This window comes from Agelaius phoeniceus, chromosome 1, assembly GCF_051311805.1.
Source record: "Agelaius phoeniceus isolate bAgePho1 chromosome 1, bAgePho1.hap1, whole genome shotgun sequence".
Taxonomy (NCBI): Eukaryota; Metazoa; Chordata; class Aves; order Passeriformes; family Icteridae; genus Agelaius; species Agelaius phoeniceus.
The window spans coordinates 111502110-111526906 of NC_135265.1; the positions used below are offsets into that span (position 1 = coordinate 111502110).

General features: G+C 42.7%; 1 protein-coding gene across 4 annotated transcripts in view; it reads left to right on the forward strand.

Annotated features, from left to right (window-relative positions):
- The window catches only part of DTNA (dystrobrevin alpha), a 224385-nt gene that overhangs the window by 35610 nt on the left and 163978 nt on the right, over positions 1–24797 (forward strand). For 2 of the 4 annotated variants that reach the window (XM_077185289.1, XM_077185284.1), the window contains exon 2: positions 19055–19128. The exons of the other annotated variants lie outside the window; for them this stretch is intronic. The gene's annotated coding sequence lies outside the window, so the exon portion shown is untranslated. The remainder of the gene's footprint in view (positions 1–19054; positions 19129–24797) is intronic. 4 annotated transcript variants of the gene reach the window in all.

Genomic DNA, 24797 nt, shown 5'->3' on the forward strand with positions numbered 1-24797 from the left:
TGTACTTTCCTTGAGGTACAAGTTTTCCCTGTGTTCAAACAAACGCTTTCATGGTAGCTGCTAATGTCTTCCATAGGTGGTATCCAGTTCTGCCAAATTCTCAGCCCTAAGAAATAAGGTTACAGGGTGGAATTATTGACTGCAGTTGTGTTCAGGTGGTTTTTGGTTAGGAAAAAAAAGCATTCTCTAGAACAATCGGATTGATAATTACCACATGATTAATTGACTTCATTACCATAAGCCACTTTTCCCCTTTCCTGTTTTTTTTTTTTTTTCCCCTGTGCTTCCTGTTGTTTAGATGTGGCTGGCACCATGACTTGGGGTGGTTTCCCCCTTTGCTGGGGGTGTTGCCAGTATTCCCTAATTGTTGGGATCTTTAGCTGGTCAGAGTGACCCCAAGAAGAGTTGGAAAGTCTCTTTTCCCAGCCCGATGCTGGAAGGAGTCAGAGCTCTTCATTTCTTGGTCTCAAGGTTGTTTATTGTGTCTTATCGGTAAAAAATTTTCTCCTGCCCTGCCGAGGTCCGTCCAGCAGGACAGTTCCAGGCACTTGCTTGCCCCCTAGGCAGTGTTGTGTCTTTATACCAAAAACTACGTATACAATGTTTACAATTACTTTCCAATACCTATCACCTATGTTAGACAGTGAGCTTCTACTCTAAACCAATCTAAAAGTGCCAACATCACAGCAGAAGATGGAGGCCAAGAAGAAGGAGAAAGGCTGGACACACCCAGTTCCCTCCATCTTGCCTCCTGAACCCCCATACCAGAAACCCTAAAATCTGCTTTTCCACCCCTTGATAGCCTCACTATTATTCTACCTAAACTGTTGTGGCTTGCTGATCTTCATATAAGGTTGGTAATTTGCTCCACGGGTCATAATCAAAACCACAGGTGTTTTGGGCTCCGTGCCAGGGCTTCTGAGCCCCCTGGCAGGGATCCTGGACAGCCAGAGGGATGTTCTGGGTTCCCACAACTAGTGTGGGACTCGGCTGCCGTGCTGCCCAGGGAGCTTCCTGGGCCTTTCTCTGGGACTGATCCGGACACCCATCCAAATCCTAAGATGAGCTCATGGTCTAAATACGTGTCCCAAAGCAAGGTGATGGTGCCAAGGAGAGGCTTTATTCCCCTGTTCTGGGAGCACCAGTGAAGCCCTGGCAGGTACAGAGCCAAGAAGATTGGCCGGGTGGGACACACAGGTCCGCGCCGTGCCATCTCCTGAGTGTGGTGGCGCTTTCTGCCTCCTCACCAGCGGCTTCACCTCTTCCCCCGGCCTGTGCTGCCTGCAGGCCGCGCTCAGAGCTGCCGTGCCTTATCCCCCAAATCCCTGCTCTCGGCGCTGGCGTTTGGGATTTCTGCACAGGATGGGTACAGCAGAGGGAGCAGTAGGACAAGCTTCTCCCGGGCTGTCTCACCCTGCGTGCCCAGCGCAGCCCCTCGGGCCGATCTGCGCTCCCTTCCCTCCTGTGCCCCGAGCCTGAGGGGTGCGGGCATTCCCCGCGGGATGCGGCTGCCGTGGGCCAGCCCAGGGAAGGCGAGGGCTGTGTGTGAGGGAGGGACACCTCCCCCAGCCCTGCAGGGCAATGGTGCATTTCAGAGAGCGAGTCAGGCGCTGCTGGCTTTTACATAACTGATCTGATGGGATTCCTGGTGGTGGTGGCCTATATATTAATGCTCCAGCTCTCATTAGCAGTTTCTGAGACTTCCGCGCCTCCTTCCATGTTATTGCTGTGCATTTCTTTCTTTATGGAGGAAAAAAAAAAAGTAATTTCATTGCTTTTCTGAGTTTTTCGTCTGAAGGGTGAAATAAAATGAGTTTTGTTTGAGAGCAGGAGAGTTTTTTGGTGGGATGTGGGATGAATGAAAGGGAATTGTTCCTACCTTTAGCTCAATTAAACATAGAATCTGTTTCATTGATTATCCTCTTCCAGTTCTGGAAAAAGTGCTTGTGCCACTCCAGGCAGTCATGTCTGCCTGCATGCACATTTTACACAGTGGCTGAATTGCCACAAAAACTTGGGGTTGTCTGTTCAGGCAAATATGAAGAGAGAACATTTGTGGCATTTTTGTAAAATAACTTACTGGAAACCAATTTCAGTGCAAAATTTAGCACTGCAATGAGGCAGGAAAACAGAGCCATTTCCATAACAAAAATATCAATATATAATAATTTCAGGAATATATAATAATTTCAGGAATAAGGACTTTGTTTTCAAGTGAATGTTGTGACAAGTTTTGGCGTTGTGATCTTTACTTTCACAAACGTTTCGCTCTTCCTGATCAAGAACAAGATGCAATGAGCTCTGTTAATTAGCACTGTGTGCTACCTTTTGTATACTTAGTTAGACCAGACAAAGCCTTTAATGCAGGAGAGGGTTCTTATCATTGAGGAGACAAAGAGCATCTTCTGCTGGAGCAAAGACTGTGTCATGAATCTTTCTAGCTGGCATGTGGGCTGTTTGTTTATTTTATTCTCAAAGTTTGGCTTTTTAAAGGAACACAATCATGCTATGTTTGTTTGTCTCACAGTCCTGGCCACATCCAGTAGTTTTGAACTCACTAGACACCTTCTGCTAAATTGAACACCTAGAAAGAAATCTCAGCTATACTGATTCTCCTTGATTCTCCTGAAGTGGAATCCAAGGTATCAACCCAAAAAAAGAACAGGACATGCAACATTCCCCTCCTGAAGCAGCTCCCACCTGTGCTGGCTGCTCAGACTGAGCACACACAGCTCTGAATCAAGCTGCACAACCTGCTTGCTGCTTTTTCCACAGGTAGGGAGAAAATACAGAAGTGGAAGTGGAAGGGAGTTGGGAATACTGGTAACTGAGGGCAGTATCTAGAAGAACAATCATGGAGGCCTGGGGAAATTAAAAGGATAATTGTGAAGGTGGGCAGTGCAAGTTGGCTGCATGAAGCTGGATATGGAGGTGGGCAGCTCTCCTGTCCTGAGAGGCAGAAGTGGTCATGAGAGCTTAGAGGAAACAGGGATTACTGTTGTTGGAAGCAATAAATAGCAGAGGATCATAAATCCTGAGGAAGACAATCTTCATTAGGTGCGCTGCTCACTGAGCGACCTAAATGAACTATAGCTGTTACTTCAAACCTTGAAAGTTCAGCATTTTCAGGTAGAGGACAAATAATAGATGATATTAGAAAGTCTGAAAGCAGCCTTTTTATTTATGCAGGAGCACTACCAGTTCCAGAAAGACTTTTCCAGGCCTCAGCACTTCATGGGCTTAGATTTACCTGTTTTTTATTTCTTTTTAGAAAAATATTTTTCAGTCTGGTAAAATTATCCATTTACCTACAAAACTTCATTTTTTAAAAGTTGCTCTTAATTTTATTATATCTCAGATCCTAATTTTGTTGATCAGTTTGGGCACCGCACAAAAAAAGAGTTCGTCTTTTTCCTATATTTAGTGTAAAGATAAATGGAACCAGAATTGTTCTAGTTCTTCCCTTAGGTACTTTTCAATTGAGCTTGAAAATGCATCTGGTAAAGGCAAGGGCACAGAATTTTTCAAGAGTTGCTTAACTCTTGATAATTAATGTTAAAACTTTGTTCTTGTGTACAAAAATAAAGCCAAAGTCTTCATATCCTGGCTCCTGTACATGTGACATACTTATTTCTATATGATGATAAATACTGGTTTAAGCCATGTATTCATACCAAAATCTCTTACCAAATGTATACAGGACATAGCAAAAAGAAAGACATGTTTAAAAGTAAAGAATAGATTTTTTCTTAATTTAGTTAAATGCAATGACTGAAAATATGATTTATTCCTGAAGCTTCAATTTGTGACCATGGATGATCTCCCTTCTTTCCCTGTGGCTTGAATCACAGAAACACAGAAATCAAGAACAGAAAAGCTGGCACAGAAAATCCTCTGTTGCTGCAAAAATGGTCACGGAGTACACATTAAGTGCATTCCCCATTTACTTTATTAATGCTTATTAAGAATTCAGACAATTTGCATGTGTTTTACAAATAGCAGAGCTAACCCATCTGAACACGTTCAGTGACTGAGCTGTCTGCCATTACTCAGTGGGCCCCATGGCAGTGGCAGGAGTGTTGTGCCCAGACACTGGGAGACCAGGGTAGTGTTTTGCCGTGGGTGAGCCCATGTCCATCCCCTGCATTTCCTTCCAGGACAGGTGTATCCTGCTACGTTGGAGGCTGTGTGGTGGGGGGCAGCAAGGGAGTGGGTGCTCGGGAGCTGCCACCAAGAGAACCCTGTCCCCACTGCTGCAATAGCTGTCCCCCATCTCTTTATGGAAAAAAAAAAAGTGGTAGGCAGGAGAGAAGCAGCACGTGGATCAACATTTGGTCAAACCCCACGTGCTGGACCATTTTGTAGAGGGTATAAGTACGTAGGCTTGGCTGTAGGTCAGCTGGGGCAGTGAGGGGTGTGCAGGTTGAGTAATACTGAATAAACAGTGCTGAATCCATTGTGACGGGCAGGAACTCCATGCCTGCCAGTGCAATTACAGTCTCTACTCCAGAGCTCTTACTCTTGGACAAACCTGTGCTGAAATATCTGCAGAGGTTAACAAGATCATGCCAAAGAGGAGGAAATACTCTTGAGTAAGACCTAGAAAGATTGAGCCTGTAGGGTAGAAGATGTTGCTTGTCTCAGTAAGCCCAAATCTTAAGACTGCCAAGACTAATGAATTGAAGACACTGACAGACAAGGGGAGACAAAGAGCAAATTCTGTGCGTGTTAAAAATAGCTAAACATGAAGGGACAGATCATGCCTCTTAGGCACTTGGCTAAATTGGGACTGGGTAGGAAGTCACATGGCTCCAAACATGTTACCTCTTTACACTTGTAACTGGTACCAAATTACTCTCCCCTCTCTGCCACTCCCTTATCCGCTCCCTTGCCAGCTCCAACTTGAGCTCCCACTCCTCCACAAGAACTTACTATTAATATGTTTTCATAGATCTCAAATCCAATGCCACAGAAGTCCCTGATGTGTTTCACCTGATGCTGGCTATAAGCAGCAGACCCTGCTGGGAGAGCAGTATTCCCTGTCACAGCAGCGGTAAATCTTGCAGCTGTACACTTTATGTTGCACATTAGACCCTGGTATTACTGCACAGCTCTTCATCTGAGGAAACTGAACACCTGTCTTCTCCTTTGGCTTGTGTGATACGGTTTTTGGACATATGACCTCTGTCTCTCTCATTCATGGGATTGGGATCATGCTGTCCAGGTTGACATCCAAGGTTTCCCAGTAACTTCCAGCATCATTTTCCAAAGCTCTTCCCCTCCCCATACTCTTAGGTTTTTAAATACCCTCTTAGGAGGCACGGGAAGCAACCAGTGGCCTTTTAGAGGATTCAAAGCCAAATCTCTTTTCCCTCTATATCTACTAAGGGAAATGCAGAAGCTTAGATAAAAGCGTGGATGTACTTCCGTGGATTTCCCTGCCATTGTTTTTCCTTACACTTAAGCACTCTCTCGAGGTAGTTTGAAGTCCTATAAACAGCTCAGTCCTAATCCTTCCTGTTCATGACTTCATTTCTGAATCACCACATTTGTCCATCACACCTTCTTCCACGGGGAGCTTCTTTCTTCCTTCCTTGTTGCCCTAATTAGAAGGGAGCCCTCAGCCACAAAGGCACAAAGACTTTTCTTTGTTCTTTTGTCTCTCTGAGCATCTTAAGCACCACCGTACTTATTAACCTAATGTTAACAGTTGGTCTCTGCTTCTAGTGGTTGTCTGCCCTTCAAGGCTGACATCTTTACAAACAGTTGGGAAAAAGAATGACTTGATGTACATACTGCATTATATGAAGTTGCACCATTTGAACAGGAATTCTCTGACTCTGATTTTCTGTGCTCTGAGGGATTTATAAGCTAGCAGTGTTAGAGGTGGCTCTGTCAGAAAGCAGTGCCAGACAAGGCAGCTTTCCTTCAGTTCCCTGCAGCTCCTCAACCTGAGTAATGGACAAATGTGCTGAACTGTTGTATCAGGAATCCTGAGAAAAAGCAGTGAAGTGACTTATTCCTCATCTGTCGGGAAGTCCATGGCAGGTTTAGCTGGAGGTTTTAACACACTCTGGAAGGCAGGTATTGAACATAATGGGGTCTGGCTTTGCTAATAGTAACAAATGTTAGTGATTCAAAAGAAATCTTTCAACTTTCTGGGAGTTGTCAGCTGATTTGTTATTTAATGTTTCTGTGCTGCTGGCAGCACTTCCAGGCCCACAAACCTGACCTCCATCCAGGTTAAGAAGAGCTCTTGCCTTTCAGTGTATGCAGACTGACCATGACAATTACTGTAGAGTTACTATTTTTTATCAGACTATATATGCTATATGTATTCTCAAACACACTTATTTTTATGCATGTTATCAAGCAGGCAGGAGATGTGGAGACTTTCTTAATATGCCCTATGATACAGCCCTTTGGCTGACTTTTTTACCTCCCCTTGAGGCCTTTCCAAGTTTGACCAGTTTCCTTCATTGGCCTGAAGTAAATGCTTGATCACTTTTACTACTGTATCAGTCCAGCCTCTCAACATTGGTGTTCTAAAAAGTGTAATGCTCCATGAAATTGGGCATTGTCAAGGCATTTTCAAACCATGTTTTCAGCCAAGGGATTCTGGGCACAGCTTGGCTTTGCCCCCTCTGCCCCAACCTGTGCTCGCTGCTTGCTTGGCCGCATCCCTACAACCCCCTCTTGGCAGCAGCTTAGACAAAGGCTGAAGATTCCAAGAAAAGAGACACATTTACCAGGTTATTCTGTTTGAATTGGTGTGACTGGCAATTGGTATTTTCCTGTTGCAACTGAAAGTGTTCAATAATTCATACGTTTTACATAAAGTCTTGCGGCTTGTTCCGCTCCCACCCATGTCTGAGATAAGGCAGACTTGATGGCCGGCAGTATTCAACAGAATATGCATTTGAGCATTAAAATCTGCTGCTTCAAAATGCTGATCTTAAGAGTCAGGGGTTTATGTCAACACTACCAACCTCTGGTAGGGATACTGACTTTTGGAGTTACATGGAAGGGGTTTTTCCCCCACTTCAGTCACCTAGAATTCTATCATTAATCTGTAGTCTAGTTACTTCAGAGTCTAAACAACAGTGCAATGCATTGTTACTGTAAGGAGCCACGGACTAACAGTGAAATTTAAAAGCTTCGTAGTCAAGATCTGGTACAAAGTTTATTATATATTTTATTTTGGGTTAGAGTTTTTGGGGAGTTTTTTGTTAAAATGTCCTTTCTCCATAAAGCTACCTGTGCAGTCAGAAGTGCTGTAAGCTGTAGATGTGTCTCTGCCGACCCTCCGTGCAGCAGCGGGTGCGTGGATTGCTGCCTTGCCCAGCCCTCCGGCCCGTGTTGCCCGGGCTCCCCTGCGGAAGATGCGCCCCGGGGGTCCCGCTAAGGACCGCGGCTGGCTCAGTGCCGCTGGGGCTCAGGGACCCTGGCGGAGTGGGCACAGGCTGTGATTCCAGCTACCTGCCCCGATTTCCGAACGCTCCGTGAGGCGCTGCTCGCCGGGCCGCTGGCCCCGGTGCCCGGCGGGCGGGCGGGCGGCTCCCTCAGACGTGGGCGGGCAGCCGGGGCTGGAAGCCCGTGAAATCCTGCCAGCCAACCCCTCTGTGTGTGTGTGTGTGAGTGTGAGGAGAGGTGGGGATGGGGCAGATGGGGGTGGAGTGGCAGCTTGGGAGGATGGGAGGGAGGGAGGGAGGTGGAGGGATAGAGGAGGAGAGGGGGCAGGGTGCCTGCGATTGGTAAAGCTCCGCGAAGGCATCTGCCAGCAGGACTTCAGAGGAATGTGAAACCAAATCATTTAGAAGTTAAAGATAGACGCAGAATACACAGCATCTTGAGCCAAGGTTTAAATTCATCCCTCTCTGCCTGGCTTCTCGCAAAGTTCTGCTTGTCAGCTTGCCTCTGTCTCCTCTAGCAGCTGTAATATTCCCTAAAAAAGTAACATCATTCTGGATTCTTGGGAATTACTAAGGTGGCAAAAGAGATCATGGTGCATACAGTGGGGTAAGTAGGAAGCTTGCCTCTGCGTTTGCTGGGGTGGTTCCTCTGGGCTTTCCTGCTGCCTTCAAAGCGCTCTGGAAGTTCCTCTAGGATGAGGTGGATACTTAAGTAATGCTTACCCCGGGCGATTTAGTCTCCCGTTTTCCCCATACGGAGCATTTGAACTTTATTCCTCTGTGAGGTGTTAACTTTTCTTGGCATACCTAGGGAGTCTTGGGCTTTATTTTGCCATTATGGTTTGGAGTGCTGTGTTCCTAGCAGATGATTTTTGTTATATACCTTTGGTCTTCGTTAGTAGGACATGCTGTTTGAAATGTTGCTTATTATTACAAAGTTGAAAAGCAAGTTGTTTTCCACGTTAGAGCGGATGTAATCAATGTTTGCTTGGTTGTTTGACAATGGTTTAATTTACAAACTATTTCCTCATGGGTGAATTTGATCACAGCACAGGGTTAATTAAGTTTAACCTTCATGTTTGTTTGTTCCCAAATAATGCTTTTACTGGGAGTTTGATTTTTTTTTTTTAAGAAAAAACAACAAACATTTTGGCTATCTTTTTCTTTGAACAAAGTCCTTCTAGCAGTAATTTAAGAATCTGTGCATTTCCCTGGTAGTCCTCACTAAGATAGTGAATTTGTGAGTAAAAAAAAAGGAAATTCAGGCTATCATGTTCTTTCTAGAACTTATCCAAAGTCATTTCAGTGTCTGGCAGATACATTGCCTCATTGATCAATGTCTTTTTCAGGCAGTCTCTGAAATATTTCTAGTGAAGTTGTGGTGTTCCTGTACCCAAAAGAATTTTGAAATACAGCAGCTCATTTGGAAGTTAGATGTACTATTTGTTATATAGCAAGAACTTGTAGTCTGAGAGTTTCATCCAAGTCTGGGCTTTGAGTGTGTGTCGTCTAAATGTCAGCATTGTTTATACCATTTTTTCTGGGCATGTGTGTTTTACACTCATAGTAGAGGAGCTCCTAACTTAGGATCTGGTGTCAGTTCCCCCAAACATACTCAGAATTCCTGACGTGTTAGTACTGCCCATAATAACCATAGGAAATAGGTGCTGTCTGCGGATAACTGAGACGCCTGACATTTTTGGTTATGGATATCACTGCTCAAGGGATGCATATAATGGCAGTCTGTGTCATGCACAATATGTGAAAGTGGGTGAACTAAAATAGAAACAGTTCCTCTGTTTCAGGGAAAGATGATGTGTCTGGTATCTTTTGGTATCTTTCTGGCATTTGCTGGAGTTAATCCCTGTTGGTCAGCTTGCCTGAATTTTGCAAAACATTTGGGTGTGTTTGGATGAGCAAATCTGCTGTGAAGTGTTTTTTATGTGATTAAGTGTAGGGGATGAAGAAAGAGATAGATAACCTTTAAGGTAAGTCTGGCACAAAAAACAGATGTAGGGATGAAAAACGAAATCCAAGCCAGTTCATTTACAGTTTGTACTAGCTGGGTGTTCTTTTAAGTAACTCTGACTAGCTCAATGCTTCAGTCCTGGGCTGAGTTTCCAGGCCAACAGTTGCTTACATAAAAGAATTTTTTTGCTTTACATCAAGGAATTATTGTAATATTTACTTAGGTATTGAAGTGGAAGACCTTTGAGACAAAAAATGTCAAGATGAGTAAAACTTGCAGTGAGTCTTGGTGAAGTTGTGGTTAGTTTCTGACTCATGCACAAGGTCCTGTGCAGCTTCATGCAAGTCATGTGAGCTCTCAAAGCCCCTGCACACCAGAAGGGGTTGGAAGGAGGTGAAAATACCTTTATTATTTTTCTGTGTTGGGTATCTAGGTAGCAGTTCCTTGGGCTAGGCACCACTTCTGATAAGGTTTAACACAATAGGCTTCTGTTTGCAGATGCACTCTTCCCATGGCTATGGCCTCCCCAAGGAGGGAGGGAGAATCTACAGATTTAGAAGTAGGGGTTCACTGCACCTTTTATAAGCTTCCTAAACTGAAAGAGAAAAATAGACTGACATTCAGAGGTGAGCAGAAAATAGAATTAATGTTCCATGGGAAATTCCTGAGTCAGTTCAAAATTTAATTGCATTTCCCTACCACAGTGTATTGCTTTTCAGAAGTTATAGTTCAGGAGCATGATGTTCCCATTTCATTATCTGAGACCCTTCTACCATAATTAAATGTCCAAGAGGCACTGGAGAGCTTTGTCACAAAGAAACATGCTTTGAATTCTGGGAAGTGAAGCTGCCTGCAAAACCTCGCTCCTGGAAGGGAATGAGCATCTGACCCCGGAACAGGATGTTCCTAGGGTAAAGAACTACATTGTGGTATTAGATTGACTTTTAAAAGTGTTCTGCTCTACCTAATTCACCTGAAATAATATTTTCCAATTGTCCAGGCAATAAATGGAAAATGTTCAATAAAGTGATATTTTCCCACAGAAAATGTAGTTGTATTTGATACAAATTCTAAATTATTATAATGTTGGCATATTTACTGAAGTGGAAAATCCTTGGCCGGCTGTTAGGGTGAATTTTTCCTGATTAGGGTCTGTGTGGTACTGCACTCAGTGATAATGGTACTACACAGCAGTGTGATACTGAGTGAGGTTTTTGGGTAAGGGGTAATGGTGTGGTGGCTTTATCAGGACGTGACACAAGGACTAAAACCTCTTTCCTCTACTTGCCCTCCTCTCCCTGCCCCATTCTCCCTCACTAGCCTTGTGCTCCTTAGGTGACTAGGATTTCTTGGGAAGTGGGGAGGGAGGAAGGAGAGAGAAGTAGACTTTCTAAAGTCACTTTCTAAAGGGCTTTTGTAACAAGGAGTTGCTAGGGCAGTGATACACTTTATCTTCTGGTCTTCATTCCTCACTGCAGCTTTCCCTTCCCTTCCTCACTTTTTCCAAAACCCCCTATAATCCCACACGGGGAAATGGAGAAGCGCTGCTGAGACAGAGGGGATGGGACAGTGAGAGGGAGCCTGTCCCCTGCCCTTGCCTCTTGCTGCTTCAGAGAGAGGAGAGATCATGAAGGTGCTAATCTTCAGGGGGATCCAGCAGGGGTCAGAACATTGATGGAGCTGGTGCCTCCTGGTTTTAGGAATTGTGTGAGTGGTTGAGGTGCTGCTCTGATGCTGGTACAGTAGCACTGTCGGCATATGCCATGCTGTCCTGCTCCAAGGAGCTGACTGTTTGCTGTCTCCTAGGGAGAAGCACTGCTGTAGCATGTCCCCTTCTCAAGGAGGCTGGTTGTGTCCTTCCCTTTTTGTACCATTTTGTTGTGACTTTGTCATGAGAGTTTGAGAACGTTGTTCTTTCTAAGGTGAAAATGGGTTTGCAGCATTTTTCCCCTTTAATAGATCCTACCATTTTTTCTTTGCAAACCATGCTAAAACCAGTAGCAAGGATATGCTTATGGGTATTAAAAATACCTCCTTGCTAGATTTTAGTTACTGTACATGGTTTCCATTTTCTTTCTGTCACAATCTTTTTTGCCTTTGTAAAACTTTGCTTCTAGCCTCATCTTCAAGCTTTTTGCAGAGGTCATTTTGCCATAAATAAGAAAATGGAACTGTCATTAGGAGCTGGTTGGTAAGGAGTTTAAGAACTGTTTCCCCACAGTTCCCTGAAAATGTGCTGGTGTTTTTCTGAGCTCCAAAGAAGCAGCTTATAGTGATACAATTTTCTTTATTTTCCTTTTCTGATTCTTCTCCCAGTGATTTGTTTTGGCAGAGTATGACAGTCTGTATGGTGCACCACACTGTAGAAAACCTCAATTCTGTAATTTTGTAATTCTGTAAAAAAAAACCACAAACCCACCCAACCCCCAAACTAATGCAATTATTACGTCATATGCAGCCATATTATCACCTCTGAGCCCATGAGCTGAAGCCCAAGGAAATTGCCTGTCCAAGTGATATTGGATCTCCTGCACTCACTATTCATTCTGGCTCCTGCTGTATCAGGGAATAAAGGACTTCCTGGCTAATTATTATGTTATGCAGTGATTTACCTGGAATCACAGTGATACTTCCCACTAATAGGATGCTTAAAAATGCATCTAATTGCAGCTGTGGTAGTTGAGAGAATGCCCAACACCTAACAGTCTTGAAAAACCATCATTCCTGGCCGGGGGTGTTACAGGAAACTGAGTTTTACTGTCTCCTTCCTGTGCCTGAACCAATTATGTGGCCTCTTGCTCTAAAAGTTGATTTGGGGATTATACTCTGTGTAATAAAGAGATAGGAAAGCAGTGGAAATGATGAATCTTTCTTTATTAATTCATTTGCTGTTGTGGTGATAGCTGTTTGCTGAACATAACCTTGCCTGGGGCAGTGGAGGGATCAAGTCAGCTTCTGTGCCTGTGATCTTTGTCAAGCCATGGAGGGAGAGGGTTTTGGTATATCCCATTCTGAGAACAGTGATGGTGATACTTGCCTGGTTCTGTGAAGTGCTCCAGGATCAAGGGATGAAAAGTACTACCTACATGCTGCATTCCTATTTTCTTTTTATGGTAAGGATAACACTAGTCTGGCCTCTTTGTAAATTTGTAAGAAAATTTGCACTAAGTGGAACCTTAAAAAAAAAAATGGGAGAGAAAAATGAAACAGACAGAAAAGTCTGTCAGCAAGTAGACTTTCAAAGCAATTTGATGACAACTTGTGACTAGTTTTTTTAAACACAATGAAAGTAAGCAAAGGCAAAGCACAGAGGAACATGCTTGGAGTGAAGTTGTCCTTGAGTACTCTTTACCAAGTAACAGCTGCAAATAGAATTAGTAATCTTGGGCTTTCCTGCTACATTTTAAAAATTCCTCTTGTAACGGAAGTATGTGCTTTCTAGTAATTACTACCTTTGCAGTGCATGTTCATTCTTAGTGCAACATTGTCCTTGGAAGAAGATCAGGGAACACTTTGATTCTTTCCACTTTTATAAAGCAATGATTATTTGGCCATCACAAGTTTCTGTCCCCCTGTTTCTTTCTAATTCACAATACATCTATATTGGATTAAGAGACCTACTGTATAATTTGTGTTCAGAAATACAATCCATTCCCTGCTTTTAGATCATTCTTTTTTTTTCCTATGAATTGACTTGAGAATGACTACCTTTACCTCTAAAAAATATGTTAAATTATGAAGGCAACACATTGATTTAATCGTTTTTTACCTTGTGAGTTGATAATTCTGAAATCTTGTCACATTTTAAATGTGGAATCCTAACTAATCTTGTGTGACTGAAAGCTTTCTCACCTTATTGAAAAATTAGTCTAGGAGAGCTGGCCAGTCCTTTGTCTTGGTATTTGATGTATATTTTTAATTGTTCTTATGATAGCAAATACTTAACTTTTCTTTGAGTATACACCAACAATCTTGTTTCCAAACAGATCGAAAAAATTTCCAGACAGATCTAACAAAATGCAAAGTGCTTTATGATTTTATTTTTGTTCTTAAAATTTGGATCAGTTTCCCTGTCTCATTGGGGAAAATAAATTGCATCAGCTTAATGCAGCTATAAATTGTATTATGCTGGTTGGTGCAGGAATGCAGGGAGAACCTAACAAAGCTGAGAGTCAAGCTATGTTCTCTGCCAGGCTATTCTGTAAACAAACCATATTTTTTTCCTTAAAACCCCCACTTCTGATAATGCTCTCTATCATATTACTTTCCCTACAACTTATTCTGTGTCCTGTCTTCCCATCTTTCTTTCTCTGCCACCTTCCAGGCCTCTTCATCCAAAGCTCTGAGTTGTCTTCCCCCTGATTCCAGCTGTAGAGTTGGGTGACCCATCAAACACAGTCACAGCAAGCAGGCCAGGCTGGCAGCACATTCAGAAGTGGAAATTCAGCAGCAGTCCTTGCTCCATCTCCTCTGCTTGCCTAGGGAGTCTCAGGGAGGAAATTTCTGGAGGAGACACATTTTTCAAAAACAAGAGGTTGTGTGAGGCTTGCAAGGAGCCCCCCCAAGCATGTCTCCCATAGACCCATGTCAGCTCAAAACAGGAGTCATCAGCAAAGGTGCAGACCCTCAGCTGCCAGAGCAATCACTTGCCCTTGTAAGCTCTAAAGCTCCCTGTGAGCCATCCTTGGGGATGAAATGTGACTTCTGTTAATAAACTCAGCGGCTGTTGGGTGATAGGGACAGGAAAGTAACTGTTGTATCTGCCTGCAGAATTTTTGTGTGTGAAACAATGGAGAAATGAAGGCTTCTCAGCAAAAGAATAATTAAAGGTGAAACTCTTTCTTTTCCATAAGTTTGGCTTTGAAAGTTGCTGAAAATGTGTATATAATGCATTCAGCCTCGCTCTGATATTTGATATATAAAGTTTCAGCTCAGACATAAAATCTAGCAGAGCAACTGAAAAAATGGTTTTATAGTAGGAAGTGGGGGTACACAGAGGAAACTTGCTAAAATGATAATTGCAAATAGCAATTATGTGACTCTAGGTGATAGTAAATGGGATTTCAGAAATCATACAGTTAAATAAATAAAGAAGGTAGTGGATAGTTAAGGAGAATCCAAAATACAAGTTTTTCCACCTGCATTAAATCTGGTAATGTATTCCTAAATAGAATTAAAAGTGTTAAAGATTAAAGACTTTTGGAAAAACAATAGTCCCAGATTCATATAAGCTCTTTGCAGGACAGTACATTTTCATGGAAGGTGGAATAGGTGGTGGCTGATTGTCATGTGCAGTTACTCTCAATTTGGTGGAAACTTGGACTGAACAGGCCTAATCTTTGCTGTTACTCTTTTTAATATCCACTTTTGTTGGAACAGTGTATTCTCTGTGAAAAAAGCATCAACTAACAAGACAGATAATTTTTCATGCCACTCTCATTTACAGGAAGCAAAAATAAATTCCTTGTGCACAAAGCCTGAGCTTTTGCCAAATACTGAAGTAGAAAAGAAGCCATCCATTGTGTTATGTCCAAGAGAAACCAAGCTTTGCCAGAAAGGAACCCCAGCCTAGCCAGGTCTGTCCATACCTATTTCACAGGTCATTGGTCCTATCCTTTTTCTGTTGTGCACCACTGTAGGTGAGTGCTTGGGCTTGTACTAGGCTTGACTGCCTATACTGACAGGCTCTATACAGAGCAAGGACATAAAATTGGGTATTTCAGCCTTGAAAAAATAGTTCTACTTGGTTTTCCACCCTGCTCCTGGTAGATAGAGCAAATAAAAAGTGGGGAAGTTTATGCAAACTATGCAAAACACCAAGGCCCAGTCCTTGGTGTATCCCACAAACTGTTTTGCAGCAGTTTTGCACGGAGTGCTGCTGATAAACTACCCACAACTTGGTGCCTTTTGTGAATCAGCATTGCAAGGGCATTTTTATCTTCTTAGGTGCACAGAGGCTGCAGTGGTGGTGTGTAGTTGCAGAAGGTTCACTGAGCTGTGTCCTTGTAGCTGTTGTCACCAAGTACTGGCTGGGGAGCAGCCAGTGGGACAGCAGTTCTTCAGGAAAGGACAGAGTTTGCTGTGGATCCCTGGTTGATTGTGGATTGGCAATGTGGAGCTGTTGCACAATAGAAAGGGGAAACAGGAAAGCACAGTATTGAGCTGCATGTGGGCCCACAGCCTGCAGGGAGCAATCTCCACACTGGTGAGCGTTCAGCTGGAGTTCAGTGTTCAGTTTGCAGTGCTGCTCTTGAAGATAATGCTGACCACTTTGAATGAGGAGAAGAGGGCAGGAAAAGTGACCAGAGAGCCATAGGACATAGCCCAGGGGGAAACCCTGAAAGGGTTAAGTTTTCTGTGCCTAAGGAAGAGCAGTCTGCTGAGGAGTGAGTAGGAGAAAGGCAGGTTTTCAGCACAGACAGCACAGTACAGGCTGTTGCCAAGACTGGGCAAGTAATTTTTTTCTGTGCCGTGGACAGAGAGAAATGGATCTAAAACGAAACAAGAGGAGGTAAGCCCTATGAGTTTTATCCACAAAATACCCTGCCAGTGGATCTTGTGGAGTCTCCATCACTGGAAGTGTTAGCAATGACTTTAACAAACATGAACAAAATGTATCTGACTCTGTTTCACAGTGGGAGGTGGATTACATATCTTTTCTACCAGCCCTATGATTTGATGATACTGGTGATAATACTACTCATGGAATTATTTTAATGACAGACATTCCTTCTAAATTCTGGTTGCAAAGACCTCTGCTGAGTGGAATGTGTTTTGCTGAGGTGGAGGAGACACTTAATCATCATATAATTTCCTCATTTTTAAATGTTCCTTAGATAAGGCATAAACAGCTGGCTTTGCATTTCATCTCAAATATCACTGTCCTGAAATACTTGGGGACATCACTTTGTCAGCTGGCACTTGACAGTCCATCCTAAATCTGAAATATGTAATTGGATTCTTCGGATGAAATCCGAGTTTCCTTTGAAGTCACGGGGTTTCATAGGGTAAAAATTTCACACTGAGGACAGAGTGATGTCCACTTGTATGTGCTTAGCTTTACTGTCCTAGGCAGGCCTGTTGTTTTCAGGACAAGGATACAAGGAGTGGGTTGTAAGAGCGTGTAACCTTTGTTATGACAAACATTTGGCTGCAGAAGGGGGTCTGCCTTTGGAGTTCTTGTGTGGGTGAGTGAGAGCTTGCAACAGGCATTACATGAGGTGAATTAATTTTTTTCTTTTTTTCAGATAATGTGAACAAAACTAATTTACACCATCTGTTCTCAAATAGACAGTAGAAAAGCAACATCCTTTTTTTTTAACATTTCTTTTGATAATACTTTAGGCACTACGTATTCTCTTTAGTGTAATGTAATTTCTGCCCTGTTTCTCATTGAGGAGAAGGGTGTTCTCCCCCTAAATGTTTTTTTATTGCCATTTAGTACTTGTTAGTTAGTTAGCTAGTTTGCATTTAGTATTCAGATAACTATGGCTGGAAGTTGAATGTTTCTCCAGCTACTGGATAATCCCTCCTGATGAAATGCATTCAGAGAAGTCTCCAGGTGCTATGAATTGGAGTAGTTCCATTGGAAATATTCTGGCTTTGTTTATGCCAGTGCTAATTCAGAGCAAGTTCACTGGTCACAGGTTTAAAGGAGGTGATAGTCAGAATGTCATCCTAAAAAGGAGATCACATTAATGTAGAAGCTCAGTGTCAGTCTCAGAGCTGAGTGTTAAATTCTTGTGCCTCATAATGCATTACATTTCATATCCAGATTTCTTTGCAGGCTTTTCTTAACTGTGCCACGATGGGCCATGTGTAGGAACTGCATGTAAATATCTAAGGCTAAAATAAGCCCACAAAAAAGCACAAACCCAGACTTTAGGACCACCAATACATCAGCTGTTAATAATTATACAGCGTTACTATGCTCACACTAGAAACATAATTAAATTGGAATGATTTGAAACTGCCATTAGGGGAAAGAAGATGGAGGAAAACAGTTTCATCCTCACAACATCATGTTTTCATTGACCTACTTAGAGTAGGGAAGAAAATGTGTCCCTTCCCTTTACAGCAGAATAGGTTTGTTCAGCAATTTTATAATGCAAATGCACAAGAGAAGACTGGATTTCCTCACCACTCCAGGAGGACTTGGAAGGGAGAGTAATGTTATTTCACACACATACGACTAAGATGTGTACGTTCCTGTTCAAGCTGTAATGTTATTAGTTAAATTAACCAATTTGGCAGAAAGTGCTTAGAGAAAAAAAAAAAAGTGGTGGGGGGAGAAAAAAAAAGACTCGTATTCAAAGGTGAGTGGAGAAGGGCAGTGCTTGGGCTGCAGCTGTGCAGAGGGACCTTCTGTGGGCAATGACATTTCCTTTGTCTTCACCTTCCCTGTTTCAAAGCCTTTGGGACTGCTGGGCTGGAAGTGGAAGAGTCCCAGACATGGGTGCGAGGTGCATCTCAGCACATCCAGCACCCCTGCCCAAAGCCACTGAGTGGCTGCAGCTAAAGCACCTCCAGAGAAAAGCCCCGTGTGCTCTTCCTCCTCCACATCTGTGCCATGAGCAGGGAGCAGGATGCAGGTGTCTGGGTTACTCCAACCATGGGGCATGGCAGTGCTCATGGGGTAGGCAGCATGTGGGGTTTGGGGTGCAGCCCTCCTCCTCTAGACTTGGGCATTACTGTGGTACTGCTCCATGCCTGAGTTACTAAACCATCTTTATCTGAAAATAAACACCTGCGGGTAGTCCTTTCTAGGCTGCTTGGGTCACATTCCTCCACAAGGTGTTGTTGGTAATTTAGTATTGTCAGAGGCATTAGTCACTGCCACAGTAGCTTAATAATGCATGGTAGGAGCCAGCTGGTAATTAACAAATTAGAGATATCATCTACATTTTCCTCAAATATTTCAGATGTAGCAAAAATAATTAAATGGAGAGCGCTTTGGGTGTTTAAAGCTGTTACGTATATTTAAAACATCTCACCATGTTAGGAAATTATTCATTGTTTTAAAGGTCAGCTAGGCCTCATCTTGCTGCTCTCCTAGGATTCTGTAATTCACACTGAAGAGTTGTGAAGCAGGGGAAGGGCCAGACTCCTGTCTTTTCCTTTAACACTTTAATTCTGCATCATTTAGCAAATTCATGCCAATGCCTGACTTCTGTGCCTGTTTTTAGGAGTGGCATGACTTTGTAGGTCTCAGCTGCTCTCTTTTGCACTTAACTTCCTTTCGTATGAGAAGTGTCTTGAATTGGAAGGTTATGTTTATGTGTATATGATGGAAAGATGAAATTGACTTGTAATTGAAGCTAAGGAGGGAAAAAGTTAACACAAATTGTATGAAACTGCAATGCTGGGACAGACACCACAGTATGAATGAAAGTGATGATGGGTTTCATTTTGTAGTGTAACTAAAATATGCTGGTATGCACAAGCTCACTTTAACTCACTTGGCATCTCCATATTTTATCACCAGATGGTGACCAGCAGTTTCAAATTGAGATGCTCTCAGTTACCTATGTGTGATGACTGAGCAATAGTATACTTTGATACATCTCCCATCCATGCTGCTTCAGCCCAGTACTCCTTGATCCTCCTGCAGCCTGGCTCCAGGACTCGGCTCTGAGTGTTACAAGCCTTTGACTCTGCTTTTTCTCCGGGGCAGGATCTGATCTGGGCACTCTGAGGCAGACGGAGCAGGGAACAGAGCAAGCGGTCGGAGGAGCATCATTTCTACGGGTAGGGTGTGATGTTACCTGTCTTCGTGGGGACTGCTGGGGTACTGGCATTGGCTTGGGGAAATACAATTTATGTCTGAAAACATTCTTCTTGGAGTTAAAAAAACTTGCTTTTGAAAATCTGGCTGGGTGCTCTTTGATAAATGGTGCAGAGTTTTTGTCAGACAGTAACAGTTTGTGTTCAAGCATTGAACTCATGGTACAGATGTGAGCAGCTCTACAATGTAATGAAAAGCAGATAAGAATCTGCCCTGTAATACCTTTGCTCTTTGCTACATTTAGTCAACTCCGCATTGATGCAAGAGCACTGGGGATTTCAAAGCATGCATTTCTGAAGCTTAAAAAAGAAAAGGAATTCCATATGCAATTTCTATTAAGATTTTTAGCCTCTTAGAATTAAGATGAGGTGTTTTGAATGCTTCCTAATACCTTTTGGTACTAAAGCTCAAAGGGTAGAGGTAGAAAAAGGCTGGTAAGTTATTCACAACACTGTTAATAGTGTAGACTTGTTTTGTGCACTCTGAATTCTCTTTTGTTGTTCTGGGTGGCTTTTGCTTGGGGTCTTTCTGGTTGCTTTGTACTGACTGTTGCCTCAGCAGAAAACATTCCCTGTTTGTGCTGTATAACAGCAGAGCATGAAAGTGCAGGCAGCACCGAGTCCCACAGCATGCAGACGCGGGGAGAGAGGGGTGCTGCTGGGTGAGAGCTGACACCCAGGAGGGCAGGCGGAAGCACAGCAACATGCCAGCCTTTTCCTGCCATCCCACAGCCTCCTGAGAACCAGCCTCACATGTCCCTCTCTGGTGCCAGCAGCACAGCAGGCACATTTTGCACATTTCCTGCTCCTTCCACTGTCCACACCGAGGAGCCTGTTGAATGCACCACTCTTCTGGTTTTGTTGGTATTCCTGGATTTCCCTCAGTGCAGTGTAAGGGCAAGGTGTAGGGGTGGTCCTGCCTGGTCCTGTCCCAGGCTGTAGAGTGGCACCTTGGCCCACACACAGGCCTGGCAGGGCTCCTGGCATCCATAGCTCAGACATGGCTGGGCAGCCTCACCTGCAAATCTCTCCCAGTGACAGAACAGCATTTCCTAGTGCAGGAACTGTTCCTGCAAGCAGGGCCTTGCAGTACGTCCAGGGATTAAAAGGCACATCAAATTTTACTACAGTTTTCATCCCCCTGAAGCCCTTCATATACACAAACAATTACACAGACTTCATCATGATTATGGCCTGTTAAACTGCTGTATAAATATTGGTACTACATTTTTTAAATTATTTTTTGCCCTTTGTGTTAATTCAGTTCATAACCTTCACACTTCAGGTTTTAAAATGCCACTGCATCCATAGAAGACTAGATTGCTGTTGAGGGGAATGAAAATAACTACCATAGCAAGGGGAAAAAAAAGTTTTATTTCTTCAATCTGATACAGTTCATGTAATCATGGAAGGTAGGTGATGTCTTTAATACCTGTCACTCCTTTGTGCTGATGCTTTCAAAATATTTGGACACAAGTCATGGAGCTTTCTGTTCACCTGGGAATGAAGAAAGACATTCTGTCTGAATGTCCTTAGTTGCTGCTTTTTTCACATTATGTTTTGGGTTAATATTTCTGCAAAGAGGCTATAAAGAAATCCCAGAGCAATTTAGGCCTCTAAGATTTCTCCATTCTGTAGTTTATTTTGACAAAATAATAGCCATATTGCTCTGTATTAATGGATTATTGTGATACTTGGATATTGCATTCAAAACACTGCATTTCAGTACAATTGCTCAAACCCAAACTTTATAGAGGTAGAATATGTTACTTGCTGCATTCCTTTTATTCTGAACAAATCTACAACATCTAACTCGATCATTTTCTGGAAAAAAGGCCCCTTACTTTTGACACATTTTGTTCTATGTTCTTTTTCTCCACTGTTTAAGTCAGAATTAGGCTGTCCTCTTTGTATTTTAATTTTATTTGATATTTGGGAAGCAGTAAGCTAACCTGTATGTTCTGTGTTCAGTCTGAAAGAGTGACTAATTCCACAAAGACTGCTGCTCACTGGCTGATCACTGCACTTGCAATTTACTTTTACTGTCAAAAATGCTGAAGCCCTGCAGCTGAGCATTTTGCTTCCAAATGCAGATGGCTAAGCTAACTACCCTTTTTTTTCCTAGTTTTTGGGACTGGTAAGTGAGATTCAGGAGTCCCCACCAGGGTTGTATTGGAAGTAGTAGGAGTTCTGGAGAAGATGTGAGGAATTTTGGCTGAATTTGGGGATGATCTGCTGGTAAGAGTTGTTCAGTGCTCTACTTAGTTCATGCTTACAGAAAAGAATTCCTTTTATTTCTGACAGCAAAGAAAAATTTCATTCCCAGCCACTGCCTCAATGTCTTCCCTCACCAAAACAAAACAGCAGGTGACTAGATCTTGAAGTGTCATATCTGACTTATTTGGCAGTTGTTTTCTGCTTCTTGATAGTGCTGAGATATGAACTTGTGGTTATCCCAGCTGTGCTGGCCACTTCTCTGCTCACTAAAACAAAGACTGCCTGGTTTAGTCATTAATTAATATTTGCTGAGGCTGCTTTTACATGTGCATTTACTCTGTTCAGAGGATCCCAAACTCTGCATGTAAAGATCTGTATTGGCATCTTGCAGTGAGAGTTTCCCTGCCCATGGGAACCCAGGCTTGTGTATGTGTGTTTTTGAAGCAAAGGGTTGTGCTGGTATGTGCAGGCTTATCTGCTCAGCCTTTTCATCTGAATGGAGCCTTCCACAATGAATTGACAGCATGAAAAATTCAGTCCATCCTGTTCAGAATTACATGTGTTTGTTCAGTCCTTTGTTAAGCTGGTGCTGTTATTCATGCACGACTTTTGCTTCCATGTAAGTTTTATTATACTTTGATCTCCTGTAGCACCCAACAAACTTTTTAAAACCACTTACCCAGAAACCATTGTTTCACTGCAATTATAAAAGAACATGCAGTGAATCACAAATGAGAATATTACCCAACAAGATATTCCTAGAAACATTAGAGCACTTACATGCAATACAATACATTAATCATTTATAAGGAGTCAGTTATTAAAATAATTTTTTTAATACTCTGGATGTGAGGATGTGGAAAGCCTGTTCATTGAGGATTTTTGTAGGCTTTTGAAACTTTCTTAAATTTCCATCCTCACATTCTTGTTACAGATTTGAAAAGCAAAAGCTCAAATGTAGTAGTTTGGGTGCCTGCAGGTTAAGGTAGGTGTAGACTATGAGTATATATGTCTGCATGTATATATACACATATGTAGATGTACGTGTACAGATAAATTCAACAAACTTTTGTCTTTAAGAGAAATCCACAGTGTGCTTGGTGCTTCTTAATTTCTACAGAACTGCTCATGATCATGTCTCACTTTGTCTGGTGAGACACTTTGACAGTCAGGATCTTTGCTCATTGTAAACAGATCTCTCGAATGAACGGAAGTCCAATAAATCTATCTGAGCTATCACTTCTTCACTGGGGTTGGCTTTAGACATACATTCTTATAAAGGACAGGATAGGGAAGAGAAAGGGAAAGGGAAAGGAAAAGGAAGAAAGCCTCAAGAAATCTTGTTTCAAATTGCCTGTATGAAGGTGTAGTGTCCCCGCTCCCCATTCAGACACAGGACATGTGTCAGCAGACAGCAACATGAGCTGCCCTCTGTCCCTTCCCCAGGCTGGTGGGATGTGCTCCAATGCCAGTCAGGAGCTGCAGAGTTCACTTAGCACCACACTGTGCCCAGTGATGATGCATAGCATTTTAGCAACTGCTGAAGCTGAAACCAACTCAGAGCTGCCTTGTACCTGCACAGCTCAGGGAGGAAGCAGAGAAATTGGGGTTTGTCAGTCACGGCCCATGGAGACATTCCTGGGATGGTGCACATTTGTGGTGAAACCAGTAGAGTTCCTTTCTAGCACAGTGAGACCTTTCTAGCACAGTGTCTGGTCTGACTCCCACTTTTGGAGCAGAAATATCATCATTAAGAATTCTGTCACCACTGGGCAGAGATGCAGAGATTCACTCTTCCCTGGGTATCTCTGCCTCTGCTCCCCCTCTCTGGAGGGGAAACAGAGCAAGGGAAAGGACCAGCTGCAGACTGTAATTGTTTTGAAGCAGCTTTCCACTCCATTAGTAGAATGAATGTACAGTCTGGGTCATTTGATTTCCCATGTTGATGTAGGCAACAAATCAGGGAATTATTGTGTTGGGGAATTATTCACCACGTCTGATAACTCATCTTTTAAATAAAGAGCAAGACTTTCCAAATATTGCAGGAAGTAACAAAAGCAGCAGGTGATAACAGATTAAACACTTCTAAACTGTCTTCTTTTTTAAGTGCTAAAGTTTGGGCAAAAGAAGCTGCCATTTTTCTAGAAAGAAAACTCTGTGCAACAAGTAAGTTGGTTCCAACCTAAATCTATTCTACTTGTCATGCTGGAAAATGCAGCAGTTGTGATTCCTGTAGCAGAATTTAAAATGGCAAGCATATTTAAATGAGTTTGTCTAGTGAAACTTGGCTAAAACTATCACATCAGTGGGATGATACCATGAGAGCTTTACAATTTAAACCAAATTTCTTTTGGCTGTGATGCCATCCTCAGCCCCATTGTGGTGAATAACCTGTGTGGCTCATGCTCTGTGCTTTCAGATCATTCTGCAGTGATTCTTCTGCTTCTCCCATTTTCATGACCCTTCTGTAGGCCAAAGTGCCGTAGGTATGTGCTGTTCACAGACCCTGTGCTGGAGGAGTGGTGAGAGAAAGGCATTCCCTCTTGTTGTCACCTGGCCAGCTGCATTCTTGAATAAACTGGATGGTGTGGCTGTGGGGCAGGGAAGGGAGATGGTCTTTGACAAAGATCAAAATGAAGTTATTCCAAGATGGCTTTGTGGTTTAGCTTTCCTCATGGGATCAAATCCCAAAAGAGATCAGACTGTCAGAACTGTTCCTGTTCCTTAGGAAAGGAACCCCTCTCCCTTCTTCTGACAGCTACTGCCCTCTGCCCTAATGGCTTTTTGGAAAGCAACCTGTTCATTCATAAATGCATTCCTTTGTCACTCTTAAATATCCCTGTTTATGCTCTGGAAGTATTGGTGGTACACAATACAGGACACAGTGCATTACATTCCTAAACTTTCCATGGCTTTAAATGCAATATTACTCTTTGTGTCTTTTTTCAGAGATGTTGAGCATCTCTAACTCTGAAGGCCACGGAAAGTCTTCATGGCAGTCACACATCACTCTCTTTACCAAGTATCTCCTGTTCTATTTTCAATGCCAGACCTTAGTACTCACAGTTCAACTGTTTATTGAAGGTGAATTCCTTATCTTCTGTCTCCTATTTATCAACTCTTGTAATTTATCCTTGTTTTATGCTGTCATATGCATGATCCAGAACCACAGTTCTTTCGACTCTATAAAAAATTGATGGGTAGAATGGTTCAAAAAATAATCTGCCCTGGAAATCTTATTAAAAGTAAAATTCAACTCGTTATTACAAAATTGACAGTCTGATTCATTCACCTGTCCAGGGCAGAATGGAAGGTCAACTAAAATTTGAACCCTTGGTAAGGAAGTGTCACTTCATATTAGTGTAACAGGCACTCCAAAGATAGGCTCACACATTACTGAAGGTAAGAGGTGCAAA